Raw genomic sequence first — 9,428 nt, 5'->3', positions numbered from 1 at the left:
TGGGTTTGAAATTGGGAAGATAGATCCCACTCTTTTTACTAAGAGGGTTAAAGGGTATTTGTTCATATGCCAACTATATGTTGATGATATCATTTTTGGTTCACCTAACATTTCTTTCAATGAAGAATTTGCTGCACTAATGACCGAGAAATTTGAGATGTCTATGATGGGTGAGTTGAAGTTCTTCCTCGGATTCGAGATTAAACAAGGCTTAGAAGGGACCTTCATCAAACAAGCCAAGTACACTCAAGACATGCTCAAGAGGTTCGAGCTCGAAGATGTCAAGCCGGTCAAGTTCCCCATGCCAACAAGATGCAAGCTTGACAGTGATCCCAATGGTAAAGCAGTGGATCAAAAGGTATATCGCTCCATGATTGGATCCCTCCATTACCTTTGTGCATCTAGACCAGATATTATGTTGAGTGTAGGGATCTGTGCATGGTTTCAATCCGCACCAAAAGAAAGTCATTATATGGCTGTTAAGCGAATCTTTCGATATTTGGCTCATACCCCAAACTTTGGTCTATGGTATCCTAAAGGAGCAAACTTCAACCTAGTGGTCTATTCTGACTCAGACTGGGCAGGAGATTGTGTGGAGAGGAAGTCAACTTCTGGAGGATGCCAATTCCTTGGTCGTTCACTGCTAAGTTGGTCTTCAAAGAAGCAGAATTGTGTCTCACTATCATCCACCGAAGCTAAGTATGTGGCAGCTGCAAGTTGTTGTGCACAGTTGCTATGGATGAGGCAAACTTTAAAGGATTATGGTGTCACTTGTGACAAAGTGCCTCTTCTATGTGACAATCAAAGTGCTATCAAGATTTCCCTCAACCCGGTGCAACATAGCAAGACCAAGCATATTGATATTCGCCATCACTTCATTCGTGAACATATCAAGCAAGGTTATATTGAGGTCACTTCATCAACACTGAAGAGCAACTTGCAGATATTTTCACTAAGCCCTAGATGAAGCAAGGTTCCGGGAGTTAAGGCATGAACTAAATATCATTGATTCAAGTAATGTGGATTGAAACTAGGCACTTTGCACCTCACTATGCATTACATCTTGTTCTAGGTGTAGGCATGGACATAGGGGGAGTGTTGTTCTCTCAATGAACTTTCCCTCCCCCCATTATGCATAAATCGATCAAGTCTTTCACTTTGGCCATTACTAAATGGCACTTGTGCTTCAAAGACGAGTGTTGGTCATGAACCCAAGGATAATTGTTCGCGGTGTCATACCTTTGCCTCAAACATAGGTGGCCTCGGCCACCGCCCCCACCTTTCTCTCATATGGAAGAAATGATACAAAATGACTAGTCAGTATACCTTGCTGGTGCTATCTTTTTATTTACACTAACTAGTCGTTGCCCACATCATTTCCATGAAATCCTATGTCGCGTTGTGTCATTTTGAGCGGTACTACCGCCAGGGGTAGCGGTACTACCGCCAGGACCCCAGTCTACCACGACTTGACTAGGGCTTTTTAGGGATGTCTCAAGGGGAGCGGTACTACCGCCAGGGGGAGCGGTACTACCGCCAGGATCCCCAGCGGTACTACCGCGAGGGGTAGCGGTACTACCGCTGGCCCGTACCCCTTGGGCTATATAAAGGAGGGGGAGCCCGTTTTTCTTGCCCTGTTTCTTCTTCCTCGTGGCTCTCCCTCCCTCTACTCCGAACTCCCCCCGTTTGGATCTCGATTTGTGGAGCCCCTTCTCTCCCTTGAGTTGGAGGGTTTGCTCCACTCCTCCTTCCTCCATCAAGTGCCATGGATGCCGGTAAAGCTCCTCACTTTATTCTCTTGATTGGTGTTTTCTTGTTCTAGGGTTAGGAGCTTGGTGATTTGGATCCATGGCTATGGTTTGTGCTTAGTTTTTGGATGGAACGAAGGAGATATGCTAGGGGAGTTTAGGTTCTATGATTCATTGCTTTTATCCTGACATACCCTAAGTTATTCATGTTTTAGATCAAGTACTTCTCATATTTCTCTTGGATTAGATCTAAAATTTGAATCCCCTTGACTAGGCATGTCTCTATCTAGATGTTCTTGAGGTTCACATGTGATTAGGGCTATGGTGTTCCTTGTAGTGATTTTATGCAGTAGCCGTGGACCTCGTGAATCAAATCTAGCAGTTCTTATGGGTCTCTTTATATTCAGATCTGAAAGTCAACCCTCTAGCGGTACTACCGCCAGCCTGGCGGTACTACCGCTAGGACCCCAGCGGTACTACCGCCAGGGGTAGCGGTACTACCGCTAGGGGTAGCGGTACTACCGCCAGGACCCCAGCGGTACTACCGCCATGGGTAGCGGTACTACCGCCAGGAGGATAGCTTTCGTTGTGTTTGACATTGTGAGTTTATTCTTATGCTTCTTTTGACCATTGCCTTGACTCCTCCTATCGCTCTTTTTGGGTGTGTGTCTTGTGTGTCACAGGTGGTGCTCGTCGCTTGAATCCCCCACGTGACACCTGATACGTCTCCATCGTATCTACTTTTCCAAACTCTTTTTCCCTTGTTTTGGACTCTAACTTGCATGATTTGAATGGAGCTAACCCAGACTGACGCTGTTTTCAGCAGAATTCCCATGGTGTTGTTTTTCTGCAGAAATGAAGGTTCTCGGAACGTCCTGAAAATTTACGGAGAATATTTCTGGAAAATATGAAAAATACCTGCGCAAAGATCCACCGGAGGGGGTGAGCCAGTGGGCCACAAGCCCTGTAGCCGCGGCCTCCCCCCCTCGCCGCGGCTACCAGGCTTGTGGGGCCCATGTGGCTCTGCCGCCCCCAATTCCAGCGCTATTTATTCCCTTTCGTCCCAAAAAAAATCAAGAGAGAAGAGTTCATCGCGTTTCACGATCTAGAGGCGCCGCCACATCCCGTTCTTGCCCTGGAGTGCAGATCTGGAGTCCGTTTTGGGCTCCGGATCAAGGAGATCGTCGCCATCGTCATCATCAACCTTCTTCCCTCTCCAATTCCATGAAGCTCTCTTCATCGTTCGTGAGTAATCTATTCGTAGGCTCGCTGGGCGGTGATGAGTAGGATGAGATCTATCATGTAATCGAGTTAGTTTTGACGGGGATTGATCCCTAGTATCCACTATGTTCTGAGATTGATGTTGCTACTACTTTGCCATGCTTAATGCTTGTCACTAGGGCCCGAGTGCCATGAATTCAGATCTGAAATTATTATGTTGTCACCAATATATGTGTGTTTTAGATCCGATCTTGCAAGTTGTAGTTACCTACTATGTGTTATGATCCGGCAACCTCGGAGTGACAATAACCGGAACCACTCCCGATGATGACCATAGTTTGAGGAGTTCATGTGTTCACCAAGTGCTAATGCATTGGTACGGTTCTTTATTAAAAGTAGAACCTTAATATCCCGTAGTATCCATTTGGACCCCGCTGCCACGAGAGGGATGGACAATAGATGTCATGCAAGTTCTTTTCCCTAAGCAGGTATGACTACACACGGAATGCATGCCTACATCAACTTAACGAACGGGAGCTAGCCACATATCTCTCCATGTTATAATTGTTGCATGATGAATGTCATCCAACAAATCACCGATCCATTGCCTACGAGTTTGTCCCACTCCCACTGTTACTTGCTCTGCTGTTACTACTGTTGCTGCTACTGTTACTTGTTGTTGTTGTTACTTGCTACTGCTGCTACTTGCTACTGCTGTCACTATTGTTGTTCCTTGCTACTGTTGTTACTCGTTACACTGCTACTACCTGCTACAATACTTTTCTGGCGCAATTGATACTTCAGTTAGGAATAATCTACCGTCAACAGATTCTTTCCTAGCACCGTTGCTATCATACTACTTTGCTGCTTATACCCTGCTTGCAGATACTGATCTTTCAGGTGTGGTTGACCCGACAACTCAATTGCTAATACTAGAGAATATCCTTTCACTCCCATCGGGTCGAACCAACAAATTTGGGTTGAATACTCTACACTCGAAAACTGCCGCGATCCCACACGCTGGTGGGCCATTCCAAGACAATTGCTAATTGTTGAGCAACTGGAAGCAGCTCTTTTCTGGCGTCGTTGCCGGGGAGGATAGCTATATTCTCTGAGTCACTTGGGATTTATATCTGCTTATCACTATGAAGAATCTGAAAGATCCAAGAACCAAAGTCTTGCCCTCAAATACGAGGGGAGGTAAGGAACTGCCATCTAGCTCTGCACTTGATTCACCTTCAGTTATGAGTAAGTTTGCGACACCACCTCCTGCTAAAAATCTTGATATGTCGCCTGTGCTAGATGATGCTAGAGATGCTACTGCAATTGATCATGTTTATGATGATACTATGCTTGATGATACTATGCCTAATACTGCTAGAGATACTATGCCTGATACTGCTAGAGATGCTATGCCTGATACTGCTAGAGATGCTATGCCTGATACTGCTATCCATGATGCTATGCTTGATACTGCATTGCCTCATGATGCTAGAGATGCTATTTTTCCTGATGATGCTATGCTTGATACTGCTAGAGATACTACTTTGCCTGATATGCCACTAGGGGTATTCCTTGATGCTCATATTGCTAGAGTTACTGCCAATGCTCGTGATGCTTCTGAAACTGCCGATACTATTGAGATAGAACCTGCTTTTGCTCCTGCTAAATCTAGCTCTCCTAGATATGAATTGCCTGATATACCTGAGGGTTATGTTATGGAGGGAGAGATAGTTGAGGATTTTCTTGTGTCTAAGGATGCCTATGACGCTGAGAAATTACTTCTCAAGTGGAAGGAAAAACCTCTGAAAGCTAGGATGAAATACGACCCGTAGTTTGCCACTTCACCTATCTTTATCACCGATGAGGATTATGAATTCTCTGTCGACCCTGAGATAATCTCTCTAGTCGAATCTGATCCTTTCCACGGTTATGAGTCTGAGACGGTCGTAGCCCAAATTACCAAACTACACGATATAGCCATGTTGCTGGCTACGCCTATAGGGATTTCCTTGGCAAGTATGCAAAGGATTCCCCCGCGGCCTTGGAGCCTTGCGTTGGTGTTCCCTTGAAGAGGAAAGGGTGATGTAGCACAGCGGCGGTAAGTATTTCCCTCAGTTTGAGAACCAAGGTATCAATCTAGTAGGAGGATCGCGTCAAGTCACAAGTACCTGCACAAACACAAAGAGCTTGCACCCAACGCTATGAAGGGGTTGTCAATCCCTTATAGATTGTTTGCAAAGTGAGAACTGAAAGCAAAAAAGTAAACAAATAAAAGTAAAAGTAAATAAGGTGAGATGATAATTGTGAGTAGACCCGGGGGCCGTAGTGTTCACTAGTGGCTTCTCTCATGAAAGCAAGTAGACGGTGGGTGAACGAATTACTGTCGAGCAATTGATAGAACCGCGCAAAGTCATGACGTTATCTAAGGCAATGATCATACATATAGGCATCACGTCCAAAACAAGTAGACCGATACTTTCTGCATCTACTACTATTACTGCACACGTCGACCGCTATACAGCATGCATCTAGTGTATTGAGTTCATAAGAACATAGTAACGCCTTAAGCTAGATGACATGATGTAGATGGACAATCTCAAATCTATGATGAAAGCCCATCTTGTTACCCTTGATGGCAACAACACGACGCGTGCCTTGCTGCCTCTTATATCACTGGGAAAGGTCACCGCACGGTATGAACCCAAAACCAAGCACTTCTCCCATTGCAAGAATCATAGATCTAGTTGGCCAAACAAAACCCAAGACTCGGAGAGACTTACAAGGATATCAAATCATGCTTATAAGAAACCAGCAAAGACTCAAATATAATTCATAGACACTCTGATCACAAATCCACAATTCATCGGATCTCGACAAACACACCGCCAAAGAGGATTACATCGGATAGATCTCCATGAAGATCATGGAGAACTTTGTATTGAAGATCCAAGAGAGAGAAGAAGCCATCTAGCTACTAACTACGGACCCGTAGGTCTGAAGTAGACTACTCACGAGTCATTGGAGAGGCAATGATGTTGACGTAGAAGCCCTCCAGCTCCAAAGTCCCCTCCGGCAGGGCACCGGGAAGGGTCTCTAGATGAGATCTCGCGGAAACGGAAGCTTGCGGAGGCGGAAAAGTGGTTACGTGGATGCCCTGATTTTTTTTGGGATTTTAGGGAATATATAGGCAAAAGAGCTAGGGCAGAGGAGCTCCAGGGGGGCCACAAGCCTGGTAGCCGCGGGCCCCCTGGCCGCGGCTACAGGGCTTGTGGGCCCCCTGTGGGCCTCCTGCCTTTGCCCTCAAGTCCCCCGTTCTTCTTCTGTTCTGGAAAAATTCATTTCGGGGATTTTATTCCGTTTGGACTCCGTTCCAAAATCAGATCTGAAAAGAGTCAAAAACACACACAAAACAGGAACTCACACTTGGCACTGAATTAATAAATTATTCCCAAAAAAGATATAAAAGGTATATAAAACATCCAAAGTTGACAAGATAACAACATGAAACCATCAAAAATTATAGATACGTTTGAGACGTATCAAGCATCCCCAAGCTTAACTCATGCTCGTCCTCGAGTAGGGAAGTGATAAAGAATGAATTTTTGATGCTTTCATGCTACCTAGCATAGATGTCCTTTGTAACTCCTCTTATGTGACGTGAATGTTCAGATCCGTTAGATTCAAAACAATAGTTTGCTATTGACGTGGAGACAATAATACTTCAAGCAAACTAGCAAGATAATCATGAACTTTCAAAATAACAAGACCAAAAGAAAGTTATCCCTACAAAATCATATAGTCTGGCTATGCTCTATCATCCTTGCACAACGAATTTAAATCATGCACAACCTCGGTATTGGCCAAGTAATTGTTTTCACACCTTTACTTTCTCAAAAAATTTCAACTCTCACGCAATACATGAGCGTGAGCCATGGTTTTAGCACTATAAGTGGAACGGAGTGTGGTGGAGGTTGCAAGGCAAACAAGGAGAAGATGGTCACATTGACTAGGCATATCAATGAGCTATGGAGATGCTCACCAATAGATATCAATGTGAATGAGTAGGGATTGCCATACAAATGATGCACTAGAGCTAAGAGTATGTGAAAGCTCTTAAAGAAAACTGGTGGGTGTGCATCCAACTTGCTTTCTCACGAAGACCTAAGGCAATTTTGAGGAAGCCCATCATTGGAATATACAAGCCAAGTTATATAATGAAAATTTCCCACTAGCTATATGGTGGTGACAAAACGAGAGACTTTCAATCATGAAGATCATGGTGCTTAATAAGCACAAGTGTGGAAAGATAGTAGCATTGTCCCTTCTCTCTTTTTTTCTCATTTTTTTGGTGGGCTCTTTGGCCTCTCTTTTTTGTGGGCATCTTTGGCCTCTTTTTGTAAATGGGCTTCGCTGGCCTCTTTTATTTCCTCACATGGGACAATGCTCCATCAATGATGATCATCACACTTACAACTCAAAACCTAGAGCAATGATGACTCTAAATGAAATGCCTTTGGTAGTGTACCGTGACAATGATCTAGCATGGCATAGACATCAATGGAAACATCATGCTAGCTATCTTATGATCGTGCAATGGCAATGTAGAAGTGGTGGCACATGTCATGGTGGTAGTTGCATGGAAATATATCTCGGAATGGCTTTGAAAATGCCATAGTAGGTAGGTATGGTAACTGTTTTGAGGGAGGCTAATGGTGGTTTTATGCACCGGCGAAAGTTGCACGGCACTAAAGAAGATAGTGATGGTGGAAGGTGAAAGTGCATCTAAACCATGGACTCAACATTAGTCATGAAGAACTCATATACTTGTTGCAAAAGTTTTAGCAGTAATCGAAACAAAGCATTCAACGCATACTCCTAGGGGAAGGGTTGGTAGGTATAAACCATCGCGCGATCCCGACCGCTACACAAAGGATGACAATCAATAAACTAATCATGCTCAGACTTCATCACATAGTGGTTCGCCATACATGCATGCTACAGGAATCACTAACTTCAACACAAGTATTTCTAGATCCACAACACCTTACTAGTATAACTTCCATATTACCACAACCACAACTCAAAACAAATTGAGATGAATCAAACTTCTCTAACTACTCAATGCACATGAAGGTGGAAGTTTTCATATCCCTTTGGATAACTACCCCTTTTGAGACTACTTTCATAGCATATATCAACTACCACGCCATGCACTTCTGCGCTTTGAAAGATAGAAGTGAAGCACATAGAGCAAAATCAACTAGCTCAAAAGATATAAGTGAAACACATGTGAGCTGAATTGCCTAACAAAAGGATATAAGTGAAGCTCGACAAAATCACGGTGAGTGCATGTATCTCTCTCTAGGTGTGCAGCAAGGAAGATTGTGACACAACAAAAATAAAATACTCCTACTATACAAGACGCTCCAAGCAAAACACATAACATGTGGTGAATAAAAATAAAGCCCCAAGTAACGTTACCGATAGATTGAAGACGAAAGAGGGGATGCCTTCCCGGGGCATCCCCAAGCTTAGGATTTTTCGGCATCCTTGAATCAACTTGGGGTGCCTTGGGCATCCCCAAGCTTGAGCTCTTGCCACTCTTTATCTCTTTGTCCATAAGAACTTCACCCAAAACTTGAAAACTTCACAACACGAAACTTAAACAGAAACTCGTGATATCATTAGTTTAGAAAGCAAATCACCACTTTCTTAGGTACTGTAGCAAACTTAAATTCTACTTATGTTGATGTTGGGTTACTGTATTTTCAATCTTCCATGGCTAATACCCCCTGATACTATCCATAGTTTCATCAAAATAAGCAACCAACTCAACAAAAACAGAATCTGTTAATAGCAGACCAGTCTGTAGCAATATGTATACTTCTTATACTTCTGGTACTTCCAAAATTCTGAAAAATTACAACAGTCTGAAGAATTTGCGTAGCAATCAGCAGCAAAAATAATCAAATCAAAATCTCACACAGAAAAAAATGAAAATTCTTTTCATGAGAAAAAAGTTTCTGTCTTTTCCAGCATGATCAAACGATCATCCCCAAGACTAATCATAACGGTTTTACTTGGCTCAAACACAAAAAGAAACACAAAAAACACAATCACAACAGAATTATGAAAGTGCTGACGCAACAAAACAGGAAGAAAAAGAAATAAATTCATTGGGTTGCCTCCCAACAAGCGCTATTGTTTAACGCCCTTAGCTAGGCATGCAAGTGAAAATCACATCTAAGTCTTAACATACTTCCTATGCATAGGCATTTTATAGGAAAACAGTAGTTGACATATGCAAGGAAGAAGAAAGAAACAATAGCAATCTCCACATAACGAGAGGTAATTTGGTAACATGAAAGTTTTTACCACAATATTTTCCCCTCTCAGAGCAATTAGATGTGGGATCATAATCAAATTCAACAACATAGCTATCACAAAGGATATTCT

The sequence above is a fragment of the Hordeum vulgare genome, chromosome 4H (genome assembly GCF_904849725.1).
Source record: "Hordeum vulgare subsp. vulgare chromosome 4H, MorexV3_pseudomolecules_assembly, whole genome shotgun sequence".
Classification (NCBI taxonomy): Eukaryota; Viridiplantae; Streptophyta; class Magnoliopsida; order Poales; family Poaceae; genus Hordeum; species Hordeum vulgare.
Note: the sequence above shows the minus strand (reverse complement) of the source record.